This window comes from Rhinoderma darwinii, chromosome 10 (assembly GCF_050947455.1).
Source record: "Rhinoderma darwinii isolate aRhiDar2 chromosome 10, aRhiDar2.hap1, whole genome shotgun sequence".
Lineage (NCBI taxonomy): Eukaryota > Metazoa > Chordata > Amphibia > Anura > Rhinodermatidae > Rhinoderma > Rhinoderma darwinii.
The window spans coordinates 77,673,443-77,692,489 of NC_134696.1; the positions used below are offsets into that span (position 1 = coordinate 77,673,443).

General features: G+C 42.7%; 1 protein-coding gene across 1 annotated transcript in view; it reads right to left on the bottom strand.

Annotated features, from left to right (window-relative positions):
* Positions 1-17,201, bottom strand: part of USP2 (ubiquitin specific peptidase 2) — a 125,507-nt gene extending 108,306 nt beyond the window's left edge. Inside the window, exon 1 of the mRNA XM_075840089.1 lies at positions 17,032-17,201. The gene's annotated coding sequence lies outside the window, so the exon portion shown is untranslated. The remainder of the gene's footprint in view (positions 1-17,031) is intronic.
* Positions 17,202-19,047: the final 1,846 nt, after the last annotated feature.

Consider the following 19,047-nt stretch of genomic DNA (forward strand, 5'->3'; position numbering starts at 1 on the left):
TGGGCTTGGAAGTGCAGGGTGTAAAGAGAGTGGGCAGATGGAAGTCCGGTGTGTACAGGAGGTATGTTCGGCCTGGAAGGGTGTGGATGCCTTTGGTTTGAGGGATAGGGGGTGATTGGGGGGTGCATGTGGCTGGATGGCGGGTGACTTTGCTGTTGTTGCAGGCTCCTCTCCGGCTGTGGCGTGAATTGTTGGACACTCGTTCATCTACTGGGCTCATCGGAGGGCTGGAATTTTGCGAAATGGAGAGAGGCTTGGATTTCCAATGGCGCAGTTGGACTTACGCTGGTTCGGCTACCGGGGTCTTCGGTGGGATGATGTAGTGAACGAAGTAATTAGTCTAACAAGAATGGTGGGCCATCCGAAGATATTGGTGTTACACGTTGGGGGCAACGATCTGGGACAGAGGACGCAGAGGGACTTGATTCGTGCCATGAAAAGGAATGTGGCCCGGCTGCTGGGATTGTTGCCTGGAGTTCGATTGGTCTGGTCGGAAATGGTGGCAAGAAAGGTGTGGAGAAACGCCAGGGACTTTGGGGCATTATGCCGGTCCCGTGGGAAGGTGAACAAGGAGATGGCGTCTTTTGTGCGTCTCCTCAGCGGTGTTATGGTGTGTCACCGCCTGTTGGAAGGCGGGACGTCTGGTTTGCTTCGACCGGATGGGGTGCATTGGCCTGGACATATTCAACGTCGGTCTACAGGATGGATTGGAAGAGGCCTTGGCGTTGGGTGGGGGAGCGCAGCTGGCATAAGCTGTCATTCGGCTGGCTCTTGGCGGGGGTTAGTCAGCATGGGGTGTGTGGTAGGCTGAGAAAAGGGGAGTCTGAGCGCATGCTCACTCAGTTGTAAACTGGGTGGGGCATGAAGACCATCCCCTTTCTGGTAAAATGTTAATGTAGGTTCATTTATATTCCATTTTGATTGATTTGGATAACAGTTATGTAATATGGCTGGCTAACGTTTTTTGAGGGGATCTGTATGGATGTACAGACAAAGGTTGTATTTAATAAATTGCCTTGGCCAAAGTTTATCCAACATATGTGTATTCCTTTAAGGTTTGGTAATAAAGGAGCAAGTTATCCCATCCACCAGTCATGAGAGCAATGGAGCCGCGTTGGAGGAGGAGCGGCTTGACCGGGTGGGGAGATACTGCGCGTGTGCCGGGAGGCGGAGTTCTGCAGAAGAGCCAGGCGAGGGAAGAAGAAGGAGGTTTACCCGCCCACCCTGTGGAGAAGGCAGGGGGGAGGGTGTTATGGCTGAAGGACTGTTGTGTTTTTAACATGAAAAAAAAAAAAGGATATAAGTAAAGGATATGAGTATGTTCGCACGCAGAGTCAAAAGCATCTCAAAATACGGAGCTGTTTTCAAGATAAAACAGCTACTGATTTTCAGACATTTTTTGTGCCACTCGCGATTTTCGCAGCCTTTTTTACATCCGTTTTTGGAGCTTTTTTCACTAGAGTCTATGGAAAATGGCTCCAAAAACGTCCCAAGAAGTGTCCTGCACTTCTTTTTCGCGGCCGTTTTTTTTTTTACGCCTAAAAAACGCTCCGTCGGAACAGAACTTAGTTTTCCCATTGAAATCAATGGGCAGATGTTTGGAGGCATTCTACTTCCAATTTTTCTGGCATTTACGTGCCAAAAAACGGCCGAAAATAGGGCGTGTGAACATACCCTTACTGTTGTCTGCCTCTCATTTGCATGTTAAGACATTTTTGTTTATGCTGAAAGGTTAATTCACTGCTTCTAATCTCTACCTGTTTTAGCACCTTTCTCTACGTTTAATGTATATAATAGATGTAATATTTCTTTGCCTAGGGCTATATCATCATTCAGGTAATAATGTTGCCTGGAAATTTATGCTGAGACATCAGATCACTTCACTGCAGGCTTTAGTACAACACAACTCCTGCTTTCAGATGGGGATGCAGCATCTTTATCTCACAGATGCATATGGAGGAACAATGGCAGGTTCTCTTGTGACTTCAGCCACATATTGCTGCTGATGTTGCTGGGGCCAGAAAAGTTAGCTTTGAACCTATAGTAATACCTCCCAACTTTCAATTATTGCAAAGAGGGACAACAGATGCGTCAAAACAAATATTTTCCCTGTTTTGCTATGCCTCTAAACCTACCCATACACACACAGTTCAGCCCACACAATATCATGCTCCCATACTGCCTCCATACAGTATAATGTCCATATAGCTGCCCCTAAAGAGTATAATGCCCCATAGTGCCCCCTACACAGTATAACACCACATAGTGCCCCCATACAGAATAATGCCCCTATAGCTGTCCCACACACAGCATAATGCCCCATAGCTGCCCCCATACAGTATAATGCACCATAGATGCCCTCACACAGTATAATGAGCCATATGCCCCACACACAGTATAATTCCCCATAGCTGCCTCCATACAGTATAATTAATCATAGCTGCCCCCAGACAGTATAATGACCCATAGCTGCCCTTATACAGTATAATGCCCCATAGATGCCCCCACACAGTATAATGCCTCTGTAGCAGCTCCATACAGTAAAATACCCCATAGCTGCCACTACACAGTATAATGTCCCCATAGTTGCCCCCACACAGTATAATGCCCCATAGCTGCTTCCACACTGTATAATGCCCCCATAGTGCCTAATAAAAAAATGATAAAATAAATACTCAACTTACCCCGTTCCCATGACGATTGGAGGAGATCCTTTTGCTCCTTCGGTCTGTGCTATGTGTGGCACGGCGCAGACATGCGCGATGACACTGCATCGCGCCTGTACATTATATGGTACATTAAATGGGGCCATGAAAAACGACAACTTGTCATGCAAAAAAAAATAGCCCTCATACGGCTATGTCAATAGAAAGAAAAAATTGTCTGTGTCATTAAGGGGGTTAAAAAATACAACTCATCCTGCAAAAAACAAGCCCTTATACAATTTTGTAGATGGAAAAATTGAAAAGTCATGGCCCTCAGAACGCAGTGATGAGAAAACGAAAAGAAACGTTGCATCCTCAGGGACTAAAATAGCTTCGTCCTTAAGAGATTAAAAATACGATGCTCAGCACGAACACCAAATATTCCAATGTATTAATGCTACACTGATAAATCTGCCTCAGCGTCTTTACACAAAGTAACCAGCACTGTGTATTTTTAGCGGCAGATGCACGTCTAATGGATTTAGTCTATGATCCCACCAATGTACAATAAAACAAGCGCACAGCACTCCATATTTTCAAAGCAAAATGTATTCACTATCAGATCCTTTGTGGAGTCTTTTGTGTTTAAACTCATCTGCATTTATTTTATAAATGTATGTAAAAATATGGCTAAGAAAAAACATATTTCTAACATATTTTTATGAAGAATTTAGCTTACTTAGGCTGAGTTCCCAGGGGTTGGATACGCTGCGTAAAAATCACACAGTGTGTCCGACCTGGAACCCACATCATGAAACGTCATCCCAGGAGGCCGGACTGCAGGAAGAAGGAGGGCGTTCTGGGTAAGTATGATTTTAATTTTTTTGCGGAGTTGTGATTTTTGTGGTGTAATCACTTTGATTACGCCACAAGAGTCGCAACACTTGGCTTTCTGTTGCGGGTTTTGCATCCCCATTGAATTCAACGTGGAAAACCTGCAACAGAAAGTCAACAAAAATGCGGCATAAATTGACATGCTGCATAATATAAATTCCGCACAGGTTTTTTCCACAGCGTGGGCATGAGATTTTCTAAATCTTATTCTCTTTGCTGCTATTGTAAATTGTGAGAAATTTCCGCACAGAATTCCATTGCAAAAATTCCGCAGCGTTTACGCTACCTGGGAACCAGGCCTTAGAGATGCAGCTTCTATGCATCCTATTTACATAGAAGCTGCATCTCGGCACTTGAATGTAGGAACACCCACAGCGTATTCAGGGCGGATACACTGCGTTAAGCTGCGCAACGTATCCGCCCTGAACACCGCAGGGAATGCTGCCCGAAAACCCGCAACACGCTGTGGTGCGTTTTTTTTTGTGTAAATTCTGCTGCGTAAATTATCGCACATAATTACCCTCTCCCTCCTCTGACATCCGCTCCGGCCTTCCTGGATGACATTGCAGGCCATGTGACATGTCACATGGCCTGCAATCATCCAGGAAGGCCGGACTGGAGAAGAAGCAGGGAATTCTGGGTAAGCATAGCTTTTTTTTTCTTACTTTCGATTTTTGCGGTGTAATCGCTGTGATTCTGCCACAAATATCGCAACACACACCACTTTGTTGTGGGTTTAAGCACCCCATTGAATTCAATGGGAAAACCGGCAACAGGAGAGCTACGATTCCGCAGCATTAATTGACATGCTGAGGTTGAAGATACCGCACCGCAGGTCAATTTATGTGCGTTTTTTTCAGCTGCATTTTTCCGCTGTGGGGACGACATTTGTTTAAATCTCACCCACACTGCTTCTACTGTACAAACGCTGCAGATTTTTCGCAATTAATCCGTTGTGGAAAATCTGCGGTGTTTACGCCGTGTGTGTTGTTATCATGAAGCTGAAACCTCAGAGAGCTGATCAATTAAGATGTGATATGCATTAGGCTGGGTTCACACGACCTATTTTCAATCGTAAACGAGGCATATTATGCCTCGTTTTACGTCTGAAAATAAGGCTAGAATACGTCGGCAAACATCTGCCCATTCATTTGAATGGGTTTGCCGACGTACTGTGCAGACAACCTGTCATTTACAGCTGTCAAACGACGACGCGTAAAAATACAGCCTTGTCAAAAGAAGTGCAGGACACTTCTTTCAGACGTAATTTGAGCCGTTCTTCATTGAACTCAATGAAGCACAGCTCTTTACGGCTGTCAGAGAAGCCTCGCAAAATGCGAAGAGGAGCATTTACGTCTGAAACGAGGCAGCTGTTTTCTCCTGAAAACAGTCTGTCTTTTCAGACGTAAAAGCCTGCTACGGTGTGCACATACCCTTAGGCTTTGATAAGCTGTGGGAGGCACACAGGATCCGCTGTCATCCAAGCTGTTGGTGCAGCTCATTGACAAATTCAAGTTAGGCTGTGTTCACACGACCTAATTTCAGGCGTAAACGAGGCGTATTATGCCTCTATTTACGCCTGAAAATACGGCTCCAATACGTCGGAAAACATCTGCCCATTCAGTTGATTGGGTTTGCCGACGTACTGTGCCGACAACCTGTAATTTACAGCTGTCAAACGACGACGCGTAAAATGACTGCCTCGTCAAAGAAGTGCCGGACACTTCTTTGAACGTAATTTGAGCCGTTTTTCATTGAATTCAATGAAGAACAGCTCTAAATTACGGCCATCAATGACGCCTCGCAAAATGCGAGAACGAGCAATTACGTCTGAAATTACAGAGCTGTTTTCTCTTGAAAACAGGTCCATAATTTCAGACATAAATGCAGTTTACGTGTGCACATACCCTTAAAGCGCCGAGATGCAGTTTCTATGTAAAGTGGAGTCATAGAAGCTGCATCTTTAAAACTAAGCAACATTTTTAATAAAAATATATTAGAAATATTTTTTTTTGCCATTAGTACATACATTTATATACCAAAAAAATTACTCTCAAAGGTTACATTTCATAGCCTTTAAAGATTTTCTATTTTAAGGCAAACATTGAATAATGCTTAAAAGGGCTGTCCGCTTTCAGCAAATACAATTTTTGATATAATTAAGGGCACATTCACACGTGGCGGAATTGCTGTTGAATTCTGCTGCGGACAGTCCGCAGTGGAATTCTGCAGCAGACATTTTTTACATTTCTTTCTATACATTTTTAGGAAAGTTAGTTCAGACGTTGCGGAAAATAACTGTGCGGAAATTAGGCTGCGGTGCAGAATTTTCCCTCCGCAGCACGCTCATGACGTTGCGGAGAAGAAGCGGAATTTCACTGCGTATTTCAGCCTTTGCAATGCAAATACTGAAATCTGTGGCAAGTCCGCTGTTATATCTGCAACGTCTGAATTACCTGTCAAATATACAAATGTTGGTGCAGATTCGTTGAGTAATTGCCCAAAATCTGCACCAATATTTGCAGCGGAAAAATTCCGCCACGTCTGAATGTGCCCTAATAATTATCCAATTTTCCAATATACTTTCTGTATTACCGTATTTTTCAGACTATAAGACACACCCAGGTTTTAGACAACATAAAATAGGAAAAAATGTAATGTTTTACTTTTTTTTACAAAGAAAAAAACTATTGGTTAAAAATAATAATTTGTTCAGTTTTACCACATTCTGAGAGCCATAACTTATATTTTTCCATCGTTTGAGCAGTGTGAGGGCTTATTTTTTTGTGGGACGAGCAGTAGTTTTTATTAGCACCATTTTTTGGGTATATACAATTTTTAATCACTTCTTATTTAATTCTTTTTAGCACTCTGGTGACCAAAAGACAACAATTCTCGGGTTTTATATTTATTTATTTTTACGCCGTTCACTGTGTGAGTCAAATAATGCTATATTGTAGTTTTTGACTTTTAAAGATGCAGCGACACCAAATTTTTTATTATTTTTTTATTTTTACATTGTGCTTGGGGAAAAATGGGAAAAGGAATTTTATTAGTTCCTCTAGGGGACTTGAACCAGCGATCATTAGATCGCTGGTACAATACACTGCAATACATGGATAAGTTACGTAAACTCGCTGAGCTGTTTCCGTAACTCCCATAGTAGTGAATGGAGGTTACAGAAGCAGCGTAGCATACTACGCTGTTTCCGTAACTACTATTCAGGTCTATGGGAGTTATGGAAACTGCGAAGCTCAACGAGTTACGCTGTTTCGTAACTCGACCATGTAACCAGGAAGTGGCCGAGAGACAGCGGAGCCGGGTAAGATAAAACGGGATTTAGGGGGCCCCGTTCTAGAGATAGATGCGGGTCACAGAGTTGGGATCCACATCTATCGGACATTTATGACATATCCTGTGGATATCCATTGTACAGAACAAACACTATTACACTTTGTGTCTCCCTTATGTCCTCATAGATTGTAAGCTCTTGCGAGCAGGGTCCTCACTCCCCAGGTTTGAATTGTAAATGAACTTTGTCACTATGTAATGTCTGATATTGTTTGTTTCATGTTCCCTCTAAATTGTAAAGTGCTGCGTAATATGTTGGCGCTATATAAATAAAGATTATTATTATTATTATTATTATATCTTCAGAAAAAGCATGGTGAACTCCACTTGTCACGGGTTGAAACGTTGCCATTTTTTACTGGATGTTTATGAACGGAACGGCATGTCACGCATGTACTCTACTGCTCCATATATTCTCTATGGGACTGCCAGAGATAGGCGAGCGCTGTACTCTGCTATCTCTGTCAGTCCCATAGAAAATGAATGGAGTGGCAGGGCGAATGCGTGAGCTGCCGCTCCCTTCATAACGGGCTTCAGGACCACCGTTCTCTTTAGCAATTGGGGTCCCAAAGGTGGGACCCCTAGCGATCAAACATTTATCACCTATCCTATGGATAAGTAATAAGTTATTGTGGTGGGACAACCCCTTTAAGGCTGGGTCCCCACGTAGCGTAAACGCTGCAGAATTTCCACAACGGAATTCTCTGCGGAAATTCCGCAGCATTTACAGTAGCAGCAAAGTGAATGAGATTTAGAAAATCTCATGCCCATGCTGCGGGAAAAAAACGCACAAAAGTCGGGCGGAAAGTGGTCTGCGGTGCGTTTTTCAATTCCGCAGCATGTTAATTTATAATACATGTTCTGTGTGGAGATGCTGCATGTTTGGCCCGTAGACTGCAATGGGGAGCAGAAATTCAGCAACAGATTTACATTGTTGCGGTTTTTACAGCAGTTACGCAGTAAAAACCGGGTGCACATATACTTTGCTATAAGAAATTTTTAAAACTAAATACGCAGGTAAAACCACTGTGGAAAAAACGCAGCGTTTCATCAGCAGTATGAGCAGAAAAACGCACTATGTTTTGCGGATTTCTGTCACAGATTTACCAGCGTTTTTCTAGAGATTCTGCTGCAGATTTTCTTTTGCAGAAAATCTGCAGCGTGTCCTGAGTGTGGCAACATACCCTAAGGCCGGAATCACACGAGCATGTGCGTTTTGCGTGCGCAAAATACGCTGCGTTTTGCGCGTGCAAAAGGTCCGTGTGTCATCAGCATATGATGCGTGGCTGCGTGATTTTCGCGCAGCCGGCATCATGATGACACTCTGTTTTTGTGTTTACAAACAGAAAAGCACGTGGTGCTTTTCTGTTTTCATTCATAGTTTTTACTACTGTAGCGTTTCCGTGTGCCGAGCGCGAGTTGCACGCACCTATTGACTTCAATGGGTGCGTGCAGCGCGAAACATGACCAAATATAGGACGTCATGAGTTTCACGCAGAGCACATACGCTGCGTGAAATTCACTGACAGTCTGAACGGCCCCATTCATTAACATAGGTCCGGGCGACGCGCGTGAAAATCACACGCGCAGTACCGACATATAACACGTTCGTGTGAATAAGGCCTTAGTCTTTTTCTAAATTATAGATAGGGCTTTATTTTTTGGCCAGAAATACTGTGATAAAATATGACATATGACGCTATTTAGAAAGCCCCTGTGCCACTTTTTTGGACACATACGGGGGGGGATTTATCAGCCGAACAGTCACAAAAGGGGCCAAAAGTCGCAATTTGAGCTGCGTGGCTTACCAAAACGGGAGGGGCCTCAATGGCCACACAAGATTATTAAAATTTATGCCCAAAAACCGGCCGGTCCCCTTACCTTACCCCCCGATCAGATTACCCCCCTCACAAGACTACCCCCTCATCGGACAAAAAAAAAAATGCTTACCTCATCACTTCTCTCCGTTTCTCCCCTTCAAGTCCCCTCAGCATGTTGAAGCTCATACGACATACTGACGCCAGGCAACATCAGGACGTTGGTCGAACCAGAGGGGTGAAGTCAGTATAATTAATTTTTTATTTTTTGTCCGATGGGGTGGGGTGTTTAGAAATTGTTGGCGAATGGTCGCACCTCTTAATAAATTTGTTGCATCTTACTCTAGCGGAGTATAAAGCTAAGATTGGCGTATGAAATGCAAGTTTAGTATATCAGCCTCATATGGTATGTTCACATGCTTCAGATTTTTTGCTGACATTTTTAAGAAAATACGTTCCATACATGTGAATGGGGTTGTTTCTGCAGCATGTTCATGGGTTTTTTGCAATCTCCTTTCAGATGACTGGGGCATTTGCAGAAGTTTCTGCAACAAATCTGCTGCATGTGAACTTACCCATAAGAATGTATTCAAAGAAGGGGGAAAATTCATGTCAGGTCCAACCTGGTGTGACCTACATCAGATTCATTAACTGTTCCCTGTTAATGGCTATGGTGCCCTGCACTGGCAGAACAATCCCTTCTTTTTAGAAGAGTCCCTTGACAATAAATTGATCACAAACTGTCCCCCTGCTGGGAATCCAGCGATCACCTCTAATCTGTGGTGAAACCTGGCCGTAAGTGTTCAATGTCCCTGCAGCGCCACCACATGGGGAATTAAGTATTACAGAGTGTCCATTCATAGCAATGTGATGTCTGTATAATGCAGGACGCAGGACAGGACAGGTCACCCAGAGACGCTCCTTGTAACTGCTTTCCACTCCAGCCAAGAGATGAGAATCCTGAACAGAGGACCCCATCTATTAATTCAGAATTCCCTAATTGCATGTATGAATCACACAATCCCTTTAATGAATCTCCTTCATAGTGTTTGGTGTGTCTTTAGAATTATTGGGTTGTTAGTGTGTGAAAACAGTAAAAAAAAGGAAAGAAAAAAATAACATTTTTATTTTCAAACAGTTTATTTTTTTATCACATATAGAATTTCTACAGGGGAAAATAGCCATGATAATTTGACAGTTAGGGTATGTTCACACGGCCTATTTCCGACCGTTTTTCGGGCCATAAACGTCCGAAAAACGTCCGAAAAATCGGAAAACAGCCTTCTGTTCCGATGGGCCCTTTTTTTAAGCGGCCGTTTTGAAAAACGGCCGTGAAAAAGAAGTGCAGGACACTTCTTGGGACGTTTTTGGAGCTGTTTTTCATTTACGCTATAGAAAACAGCTCCAAAAACGGCCGTAAAAAACGCTGCGAAAATCGTGAGTGGCTTAAAAAACGTCTGAAAACACAGCTCCGTATATTCAGATGTTTTTGAGTTTGCATGTGAACATACCCTGAGTGATGTGCCTGGTCTAGTTAGCAGTACCAGAGGTATAACCTGAAGCTCTTGGGCCCTAATACAAAACCAGGGCTCCCTGGTTATCATGTGCTATATATAATATTGGCATCTTCTTATGCCCCTGAGCACGACTGTCACGTTCTCTGTTTTAGACACAACACTTTTTAATCGCTGTGTATATACTGGTCAATAAGGCAGAAATGGTAAAAAAAAACTAAGGCCCCATGCACACGAACGTTCTTTTGCGGCCGGAATTCCCCCGAAAATCCACGGGAGAATTGCGGCCCCATTCATTCCTATGGGGCCATGCACACGACCATGGTTTTCACGGTCCGTGCATGGCCCAGGAGCCCGAACCGCAGAAAGAACGGACATGTCTTATTACGGCCGTGTTCTGTTGGTCCAGGCTCATAGGAAATAATGGCCGCGGCCATGTGCACGGCGCGCGATTTGCGGGCTGCTTGCGGGTGACACTCCACCCCCGGCCGACTCGAAAATCACGCCCGTGCACATGGCTGCGGTCGTGTGCATGAGGCATAAGGTCTCTGCCTTCTTTAACGGACTTCTATGACCTGTGGCTGTACAATTATTTGCAGCCGCTATACAGTAGCGCCGGCTCTCATATATTATGCTGGGACATTTGACTTGAGCTTACCAGTGATTTATTTTAATTGTTATTCATGAAGTTTGGAAGGGTTGCTTTTTTACTTACTGTTAGGACATGTGAAGTTGCTCTGTGAGTCAGCAAAACAAAACAAATGTTATGCTACTATGTAACTTTACAGCATTATTTTTTTGGCCTTTGGGCTTCCAAATACGTGTGTATTGCACCAGTATTAAACTGCTCATATAGATGTAAGGGTATGTGCACACACACTAATTACGTCCGTAATTGACGGACGTATTTCGGCCTCAAGTACCGGACCGAACACAGTGCAGGGAGCCGGGCTCCTAGCATCATAGTTATGTACGATGCTAGGAGTCCCTGCCTCGCTGCAAGACAACTGTCTCGTACTGAAAACATGATTACAGTACGGGACAGTTGTCCGGCAGCGAGGCAGGGACTCCTAACATCGTACATAAGTATGATGCTAGGAGCCCGGCTCCCTGCACTGTGTTCGGTCCGGGACTTGCGGCCGAAATACGTCCGTCAATTACGGACGTAATTAGTGTGTGTGCACATACCCTAACACCTATCCAGTGCAACTGCATGGAGTCAGTATATTGCATGCCTTAACAGTATTTTACCATAGAGGTCAGATGTTACATTGGGATGAGCAGAACTTTTGTTACATTTTTTAAAACCACAGTATACTCCATGCATGGTGCACTGTTACCGGGGTTATGTGGGGATCGAAAAGTATTAGCAGTGTACTCACTGCAGTATGTGAGTACACTCGCTAATATACATTCCGTTCCCCCGTTGAGCTGATTCTGAGATTTTCATAGATTTTTATAGCGCTGGCGGGGGACTAGAAGTCTAGTGGCACAGTCTTTTTTTATGATGACACGACTCTTCATCATGTGACTGGCCCCTATGTACAGCACTCCATGTAATCGCTGCTTTATTGCTACTGCTTGTACATAGAGTACATCGGGGCCGGTCACATGACGAAGGGTGGGGACTAATAAAAATTGTAAAAAAAAAAATAAATAAATAAAGTTTTCCGTAGTGAAAAAATATATATATATTAAAAGTTAAAAAAAAAAACTTTTTCCATTTTTTTTGTCTAAAATCCATTAAAAAGAAAAAATATAAAACACCTGAATCGTTTTTTTTTTTTGTCAATTTAGCAGTAAAAAAAATGTGACAAAAAGTGATCAAAAAGTAGTATGTATTAAAAAATGGTACCAATAAAAACCACAGCTCGTGCCGCAAAAAATAAGCCCTCACACCGCTCAAAAATAAAAAAGTTATGGCTTTGAGTGTATGGCAAGACAATTTTTTTTTTCTAACAAATAGTTTTTTTTTGTAAAAGAAGTAAAACATAAAAAAAACCATATAATTATATTTGGTATAGCCGTAATCATATTGACCAGCAGAATAAAGTTAATTTGTAGTTTTTACCGCACAGTGAAAGACTTAAAAGCTAAACCCAAATGAAAATGGAGGAATCCAAGTTTTTTCCAATTCCACCCCACATAGAATTTTTTTCAGGTTCCCAGTACATTATATGGTACTTTAAATTATGCCAATTGAAACTAAATTTCCTTCCGCAAAAAATCAAGCCATTACAAGCCTCTATTGATGTAAAAATAAAAAAGTTATGGCTCGTAGAAGGTGGGGAGTGAAAAACTAAAAACAAAAAATCAAAAAAGGGCTTGCACTTTAAGGGGTTAATGAATGGGCAGAGCACTCTTGAAGAGAACTGTGTGTCTGTTCCTGCATAGTCCTCTCTATCCACTAGGGTAGAAGCTAGAGAGGAGGTCACATGACCAGACATGAAGGTAGTGTGAGAGGGGGGCTTAGGGAACAGTCTATATTAGAGGAGGGGACCGATCTGTGGGAGAGGGCATGGGGAGAAGTCTGTGTAACAATTGGGGGCATGGGGACCAGTGTGTTAGAAAAGGGTGTATGTATATCAGTCTGTGTGAGAGGGGGGGACCATGGGGAGCAGTCTGTCCATACTAGTCTGTACCTTCCTGCTACAGGGACAACGCTGGAGCTTGCATGGGTGCGTAACCCACTGGACATTAGATGTGCAACATTAACCTTTTCTCTACCCTAGACCACTAGACATATTAAAATTAACCCCTTTACTGCCCTAGACCACCAGGGTTGCAGACATTAACCACTTTACTGCCCTAGACCACAAGGGTTGCAGACATTGACCACTTTACTGCAATAGACCACAAGGGTTGCAGACATTAATGCCTTCTTTACTTTAGACCCCAGGGATGGTACTAAACTTAAAGAGGCTCTGTCACCAGATTTTGCAACCCCTATCTGCTATTGCAGCAGATCGGCGCTGCAATGTAGATTACAGTAACGTTTTTATTTTAAAAAAACGAGCATTTTTGGCCGTTATGACCATTTTTGTATTTATGCAAATGAGGCTTGCAAAAGTCCAAGTGGGTGTGTTTAAAGTAAAAGTCCAACTGGACGTGTATTATGTGCGTACATCGGGGCGTGTTTACTACTTTTACTAGCTGGGCGTTCTGACGAGAAGTATCATCCACTTCTCTTCAGAACGTCCAGCTTCTGGCAGTGCAGACACACAGCGTGTTCTCGAGAGATCACGCTGTGACGTCACTCACTTCCTGCCCCAGGTCCTGCATCGTGTCGGCCACATCGGCACCAGAGGCTACAGTTGATTCTGCAGCAGCATCAGCGTTTGCAGGTAAGTAGCTACATCGACTTACCTGCAAACGCCGATGCTGCTGCAGAATCAACTGTAGCCTCTGGTGCCGATGTGTCCTCGCTCGTCCGACACGATGCAGGACCTGGGGCAGGAAGTGAGTGACGTCACAGCGTGATCTCTCGAGAACACGCTGTGTGTCTGCACTGCCAGAAGCTGGGCGTTCTGAAGAGAAGTGGATGATACTTCTCGTCAGAACGCCCAGCTAGTAAAAGTAGTAAACACGCCCCGATGTACGCACAGAATACACGCCCAGTTGGACTTTTACTTTAAACACGCCCAGTTGTACTTTTGCAAGCCTCATTTACATAAATACAAAAATGGTCATAACTTGGCCAAAAATGCTCGTTTTTTAAAAATAAAAACTTTACTGTAATCTACATTGCAGCGCCGATCTGCTGCAATAGCCGTCATTTTCTGGTCGGCCGGGGGCGGAGTGTCACCCGCAAGCCGCCCGCAAATCACGGGCCGCGCACATGGCCGCGGCCATTATTAGCTATGAGCCTGGACCGCAGAACACGGCCGTAATAAGACTTGCCCGTTCTTTCTGTGGTCCGGGCTCCTGGGCCATGTATGGACCGTGGAAACCACGGTCGTGTGCATGGCCCCATAGGAATGAATGGGACCGCAATTCTCCTGTGGATTTTCGGGGGAATTCCGGCCGCAAAAGCACGTTCGTGTGCATGGGGCCTAAGGCTTTCCTGTGAGTTTAAACTATAAAAGTAATCTTACCAATTTGTTATTTGTAGGCACTGAATCTGCAACATATTTTTAGATTTTTTTTGCAGCAGAAACATATGAGAAATATTTTGCAAGCTTTTTCTGGAGCTTGCATTGCTGGCCTATACTTGGGATAGTTCTTTCAAAGTGTGATCAGTGGGGACCTGGACATCTTTGATCAGCAGTACAATGGGGCGATGGCGCTTGCCGGAGCACTGCAGTCCTTCACTTCTGTACTGGACATAGCAGCATGAGCATGTGTATCCTGTGTCAGTGCTGCAGTGAAGAACCGCTGCCCCTTTGTTTTACTCAAAACCCTCAGAAAAAAAAGATGCGTGACTACAGTTAACCCCAACATCTCCTTCTTCCACATATCACCCTCGCAGGAGTTGCAGTAACCAGTTGTTTGGCGAGGTCCCCACATGAGTGAGCTGCTTTTTAATGGGGATTTTCTTCCATGAACTAACGAAATATGTGCTCTACAAATAAAAAATAAAATAAAAAAAGTGCTGCTATTTTGTTTCAGGGGAAGAAAAACTCTAGTCCATGTATGAGGACCCCGCCATGCATCTCCTCACATCTCAGCATCTTGTACCTATATATGTAACATGAATGGACGTTTTTGAGTTACCTGATCAGGTTTAGCCCTAAAAATCAAATGAGTGAGGGTACAGTGCTTTCACTAACCACAAAATCAGTCGGTAGGCTGTGCAGTCCTGGAGTTGTTATAATTGAAAGGGACCAAATAACAATTGCAAATTGTAATCCAAAATCAGGGTGAGAAAGTTGGATTGTGTTCAATGAACGGGTCTATCCTACGCTAACTTACCAACCTAAGAATACCAGTGATCAGTAAGACACTTCAAGGTCCTTTTACACTGGCCAATTATCGGGCAAATGAGAAAAAAAAAGTTAACCTGACAAACCAAATCATTGAGAGAAAACAATGGATCATGATGGATTATTCACTGATCCATCATATCCATCATTGATCCGGTAAAAAAAAAACATGACACAAGTGTTCCCAGACTAAAATACCAAGCCTGGACATAGCTTACTGTCTATGCCAGTTACTAAAAGTTAGACTAAATCTGCAAACAACAAATGTTCTGTAAGCAGAATTTGCAAACCCAGTATTCAGTCCTGTTCACATCTGCGTTCGGCATTCTGTTGTTCTGCTCTGTCAGAGACAACTTGTGCCCAATGCAACATATTGACTTTAATCTGCTTTCCATTGTGGGTGTCCGTGGATATACTGGAAACAAAAGCGCATAGGCCCCTAATGGAGCCTCCAACGCAGATGTGAACGGGGCCTTACCCATAAACCAACATGGCCACATTGTAGCTTGTGGGCCTTTTTTGAGCAGATTGTGACTATCCAACCAAAGTGTATTCGACCAACTTAGAATTTTTGATTATCGTAATTATAACATATCTACAGGCATATTGAACACACACTAGTAGAAGTATTAGGGTATGTTCACACGAGGGCGTCCGTAACGGCTGAAATTACGGGGATGTTTCAGCCTGAAAACATCCCCGTAATTTCAGCCGTACCGGCATGTGCAGGCGCTTGAACGCCGCGTCAATTACGGCCGTAATTGGCGCTGCTATTCATTGGAGTGAATGAAGAACGGCTCCAATTACGGCCAAAGAAGTGACAGGTCACTTCTTTGACGCGGGCGTCTAGTTACGCGCCGTCATTTGACAGCGGCGCGTAAATAAACGCCTCGTGTGAACAGACAAACGTCTGCCCATTGCTTTCAATGGGCAGATGTTTGTCAGCGCTATTGAGGCGCTATTTTCAGACGTAATTCGGGGCAAAAACGCCCGAATTACGTCCGTAAATAGGCCGTGTGAACATACCCTTAGTCGTATCATTCAGTAGAAATCATTACCATCAATACGATTATTTTTTCCCTTGATGGACTTTCCGTTTTAAACAATCATGTATGTTTTGAAGCTTTGGAACCTTTTTTTCCCTAGGTTTAATTTATTTCCATAATTAAATGCATCTTGACTTCTAATACATTTAAAAAAATTGCATTCCTGCAACTAAGTAAGTTGTAAAATGGCTATAGTGGCTATAAATGACAGCTCCTAGCGTGCCTTCAAGCAGCCCTCCCTGTCCTGAACCTGATGCTTGTGTAACTCTACATTCAGAACAACTAAGCTCACAGAGCTACAAATAGCATCATGTACAGAAACTCAGAAATATACAGATAGTAGGCTCTGGTATTTGTTTAGCCATAACAACTAAGGCCATATAGAATGATTCCCCATACCAGTATATACCACGTAATCTATTTGGAGACCAGTTTGCCGATAGAAGAATGAGGGGTGGGGGTGCTAAACATATATGATGAATGTGGCGTCATATTATTACTAGAAGCAGCTGACATACTGGTGACAAGTGCTCCCGATCTGAAAATAGAGAAGGGAACAACTTCATCCAAAGTACAAAGGCACTTACCCCCTTCCTTCATGGATTTGTAGGCCTTGTTTTCAGTGCCATAGCTGAACTCTTTGTCCTACACATGGATGTCTCTCCCGTTTCTCTCTTCGCTCCCCGTTTTTCTGTCTTGTGTCTGATGTACTACCTTTGCAACCTCAACTACTATTGTATTATATTTCTTCCCCATTAAAGTTTTGTTAAAGCCCCAACCAATGACTGTAGACTTCTATCTGTTGTACCTTTTACTATGGGATTAGTGGCTAAAGTTCATACCTCTATGTCTTCTTAGAGTGAATGTCTCATGAATATAGATGTTCTTCAAGTCTCTCTCTTGACCTTAAAGTCTTCTACCATCCTCCAGATTTAAGATAAATTTGTAGATTTTGTGTAGTATCTTCTAGTCTTTCCCTTTTCTTTAAACGTCCTGCATTATGTGCGTGTGAGTCTCTCTCTCACTCTGTAGTTCTGCCTGTTTTCTTCCTCACTCCTGTAAGAGGAGCCGCTGTGTCTCACATGGCTGCTGAGTCCCTGTTACCTTGGGAATGACCCTGATTACAAACACTTTTCATGCTGCTCATTGAAAGATCTGAAAGCACAGTGACTTACCAAAGTCTACCTAGTGTTTACAGAATCCAACAAGTATAGACCTGTCCTACAAATATACAGGGGATTCAGAACACATAAAGGATCCATAGTGGATTATCAGTCAGTGTAATATCTGTTTACAATTAAACTAGAAAGTCATGGCGGAACATGATTTGTTTCTCATCCCAAAAATATGATCAGGTCAGACAATTCCTGAAGCTTCACATTACTTCTCCTTCCAGACTGTGGGACAGTTTAAAAAATGGTAGCTCATTGTATACGTTGTCTAATGACCCCGATACTTCTTCTTAGTCTTAGAGGTATACAGAGGCAGCACTCGACTTGATCCATTTATTAACTTTTGCAATGTTGCGGCTTACTTGGAGCCTTTCTCGAGCTGTAAAAGAGTACAAGTGTATAAACGCATCATTTCAATCTAATAATAAGAATTGATAATTAAATAATAACACATATAAACAGTGTTTGGACATCATGTAGTCACACAATATATACCAAATCAAACAGTTGCTCTCCTGTTTAGGACATTCCTTACATATATAAAGTTAATACTGTGTCGGTAGGTGGAGATCGCTTATTTAAATCCGATGGAACTTTGGTGGATCTTTAACCCTTTAGTGACCAGTATATTTTAGGCCTTAACCCCTTCCCTCATTAGCCACTTTTGACCTTCCTGACAGAGTCTCATTTTTCAAATCTGACATGTTTCACTTTATGTGGTAATAACGTCGGAATGCTTTAACCTATCCAAGCGATTCTGACATTGTTTTCTCGTGACACATTGGACTTTATGTTACTGGCAAAATTTGCTCGATACATTGAATATTTAAATGTGAAAACCACCAAACTTTAGCGAAAAATTGCAAACATTAGCATTTTTCTAAATTTAAATGGATCTGCTTGTAAGACAGGCAGTTATACCACACAAAATAGTCGCTAATTAACATCCCCCATATGTCTACATTAGATTGACATTGTTTTTTGAACATCCTTTTATTTTTCTATGACGTTAGGCTTAGAACTTTAGCAGCAATTTCTCACATTTTCAAGAAAATTTCAAAAGGCTATTTTTACAGGGGCCAGTTCAGTTGTGAAGTGGCTTTTAGGGCCTTATATATTAGAAACCTCCAAAAAGTCACCCCATTTTAAAAACTCCACCTCTCAAAGTATTCAAAACAGCATTAAGAAAGTTTCTTAACCCTTTAGACGTTTCACAGGAATTAAACCAAAGTAGAGGTGAAATTTACAAATTTCATTTTTTGTTGTTGCAGAAATTCATTTTTAATCCATTTTTTTTGTAACACAAAGTTTTACCAAAGGAACGCAACTCAATAATTATTGCCCAGATTCTGCAGTTTTAGGAAATATCCCACATGTGGCTCTAGTACTTTGGATGAAGTTGTTCTCTTCTCTATTTTCAGATCAGGAGCACTTGTCACCAGTATGCTTATGGACTGAAACACAGGCCTCAGAAGTAAAGGAGCACCTAGTGGATTTTTGGACACTCCTTTCTATTAGAATATATTTTAGGCACCATGTCAGCTTTGAAGAGCTCTTGTGGTACCAAAATAGTGGAAACCCCCCAAAAGTGAGCCCATTTGGGAAACTACACCCCTCAAGGAATTTATTTAGGGGTATAGTAAGCATTTTGACCAGACAGATTTTTTGCAGAAATTTTTGGAAGTA